The sequence below is a fragment of the Protobothrops mucrosquamatus genome, unplaced genomic scaffold, assembly GCF_001527695.2.
Source record: "Protobothrops mucrosquamatus isolate PMUCROS unplaced genomic scaffold, P.Mucros_1.0 scaffold1277, whole genome shotgun sequence".
Lineage (NCBI taxonomy): Eukaryota > Metazoa > Chordata > Lepidosauria > Squamata > Viperidae > Protobothrops > Protobothrops mucrosquamatus.
In genome coordinates, this window is record NW_015387482.1 from 80,230 (window position 1) to 83,688 (window position 3,459).

The window sequence follows — 3,459 nt, forward strand, 5'->3', positions numbered from 1 at the left end:
CTATATTCATATTAGTATTATGTTAATACTTATCTTCATATTCCGGAGGTGTGGTTCTCACAATGTTTGCAAATAACTAAAGTTCAAGTTAATATACCTATGGGAAAAAATCCTCATCTTTGGCAAGTTTGAACCAGTTCTTATCAGACTCTACGTTCCTCATGGAGAGCTTGTTTTAGTTATTTCAAAAACATTTTAATCTACTGGTAACATTAATCAAAAAAACTCCTAGTTACTGAAAACATTAATCAAGGAGGCTCCCCTTGGATGCTACCATCAAAACCAGACCTTTGGGAGCAAAACCTAACAGTAGCTTAATAGCAGCAATACTCACATAACACTAAGCCATGGTTTGTTGAATAATCCACAGTGGCTGGAGAAACATTGATTGCTAAACCTTAAAACAGAAGTGCATACTAGTCTGAAATATCAATGGAGCAGGCAGTCCAGTAAAATCTCAGATGTGGCTTGGGAGAATCTTGAATCTAGTTCCTCTCTAGTTAATATCTGTTTTGTTAATGCTTTATCCATGGTTACTTTATCCATCTTTGCTTTCAGGGATCAGCACTTTTCTCACTTGGTTTGTTGAACTGCTTGCTTTATGATGGATCTTATTGCACCAGGTTGTTCCTTGCTTTATGGGGTTTTTTTAAGAAACTGCCTCGGGTGATTTTCAAGCTTGAGGACAGCATATAAAATTTCTAATAATAGCTGATGCAACAACATCATAATACCATTGAGTCCATCTAATGCAGGGGTCCCCAACCTGTGGGCCATGGCTGTGGAAACAGCCGGCGAGCACACACACATGCATCCTCACTTGCGCAAGCAGTGGGCGAGCACATGCGGGCACTCCATTTAAGTGAGTGGCAGGCGTGCATGCATGCTGCTTGTGCAAGTGGAGCTGCATGCATGCTTGCTGGCCGCTCGCGTGGAACCATCCCCTCTTCTCCCCACCTGCCAGTCCACAGAGCCAGAAATGTTGGGGAACTCTGATCTAATGGTTAACTGTGGAATGGTTTTGTGCCTTCTTTTTAATCCTGTTTTGTTTTGTTTTTCTTTCTTTATGACTCAAGAATATAACTGCATTTCTACATCAGCTTGTATTTGACCACAGGAGGTTTTTTTCCTACAGATTGAGGGAGCTCCAATCAACATGGTATTAGGGCAGGATGGTAGATAAGGAAACATCCACTTCAGTTATAATCTGTAAGCTCCAGTTAGTTTTATCTTTTTTAAAAAAAAAATCTAATCAAGTTATCTAAAAATAGTCTGAAAACTTTATAAATATAAAATAGCTCTGTAAGGTGTTTGAATATTAGTAGCTCAGGTTGATAGTTGGGCTGTTGGTTTGATATCCAAGCTTGGCGATTTGGCTTCAAATATTTCGTCTCCATTGGGGGGGGGACATCTTCAGTGTGCTTTGAATTGTGCTCATCTGTCAGAGCACTGGCCTTTAAATACCTTTTTGTGTGATGTAAATTGGTGTGAGTGTTATTTGTCTGGATGTTTCTGAGTCATGGTCTGGTTTTGGGCTGTTTGATTGGCTGGTGTTGTTGCTGGGCCATAGTCTTTGGTGTTTAAGTATCGTCTGTGTGATGCAAATGGTGTTTGTTCGTTTGGTTGCCTCTGAGTCATGGTCTGGTTTCAGGTTGTTTGGCTGGCTGGCTGTGGTTGTTGAGACGTGGTCCGGTTTCTTGCGGGGGGATTGTGATTTTTGTTGCTGTGTGATGGGGTGCCTGTTCGTTCATTTTAAATGCTGCCATAAAATAGCTCTCTTCAAATATCTGCACTGTCATATAAAAATGGCAAGAGCTTGTCATCTATTGTCCCAAAACACACTGGAATAATACACATGTCTTTGGACAGCAAATTTCAGTTCAATGTTAGAAGAAACATTTTCATAGTAATCACTCAGTTTCCCCTTTGTTGTTTCTCTTCAAGTAAAGGCTGGGCAGCCATCATTTAGGGATCCTTTAATCTGGATTGCAGCCCTGAGTAAAAGCAAAATAGCCCCTTAACAGCTCTGATTTCACCTGTGCACCTGTTCACTGATCCAGCCTAACCAGACCTGTAATTTTCATGAAGCTCAATCAGCTGGTTACCCTCAGGAGACAAGTGATATTCTCCTGTGTAGCCCAAGATGGGTCAATGAACTTCTTTATCCATAAGGAAGGTCAATTTTAGAGTTGAGTGTGGCTTTAACTAGGGTGACCCTTTTCATTCTGAAACTCACCCAGGAACAGGGAGGAAATTACAGCTGTTTAATTTCCAGAACAAAGCAACAACTGTAATTTGGGGGACATTAGCTAGAATAATTTTCATAGTTTTCTTCAAAAGTCTCATGGTTTTTGTTGTGTCCTGGGCCTTATGAGGAAACTCAGCAGGCCCAGAAATGTTGCAAATGGTCCCGGGCATTCTAAAAGCTGCCTGGGACCAGACAGAGCGGCGCCAGCCTTGTGTGCATGCGCAAGGCGTGAAGAAAGAAGGATTCCTATTGGCTGGACTGACTGGGGGTTGGAAACCTATAAAAGGCCTGCGTGCCTGTTTGCAGCTTGCTTGGGTGTTGGAGAAGGAGAATAAAGTGTTGTTACTTGTCACCATGTGTCTTCATCATTCTCACGCGAATGAAGAATTTAACACTGGCGATGAAAGTGGGATCTTCTGTAAGCCTAAGAAAAAGATTTAAGGACTCACCCAGGAAGTCCTGACGAGGGGGAAGACGGCGTCTGCATCAGCGTCTCAGCCTGCCAGTACAGCGTCGCTGGGGGGTGAGCTCGGCTAAAGGACCCTTTCCCAAACATCAGCTTGCAGAGGAGGCGATTGGTGAAGGTCGTAAACTTTATGATGTCGAAGATTGGCCGCTTGACTAATTTTGATGTCTCCCACCCAGAGAGATGGAATTCCTACGTAGCACGGGTGGAGAACTACTTTAGAGTAAATCAGATAAGAGAAGACGGCCTGAAGGCAGCAACTCTTTTGTGTGCCTGTGGACAAGAAGCTTTTGACATCGCGACTTCCGGTGGTGACAGGCTGCATCGCATGGCGGCTTTTGTTAGCCGCCCGTCTGGGAGCGCGTCAAAGCCTGAAGAGACAGCGTTCGTTAGCTGTCTCTCGGCTCGGAACCTCATCCCTCGGGCAAAGAGGGGGGGGGTGAGTAAGTCCGGATAGGGCTCGAGCTTCCTCTCACCCCGGTTTTGTTATAATCGGGGTTGAGAGATGCTAGCTCGCCCGGAGTCTGGACGGTCTCTGCGCCCCAAGACGCCTTCGCTCCTATTCCTTTGGAGCGAAGCCAGATGCAGCTCCCACCTCTGCTGTTGGAAGGTATTTGGACTTAAATTTTAAGCAGACGGAACTAAACAGGAGGTTTGGATTTACAGTGGACTGTTTGTGACTTTGACTCTGAAATATACTAACATCTTCTTTATTTTGTGGTGATTTAAAGTGAGAGAAAATGGC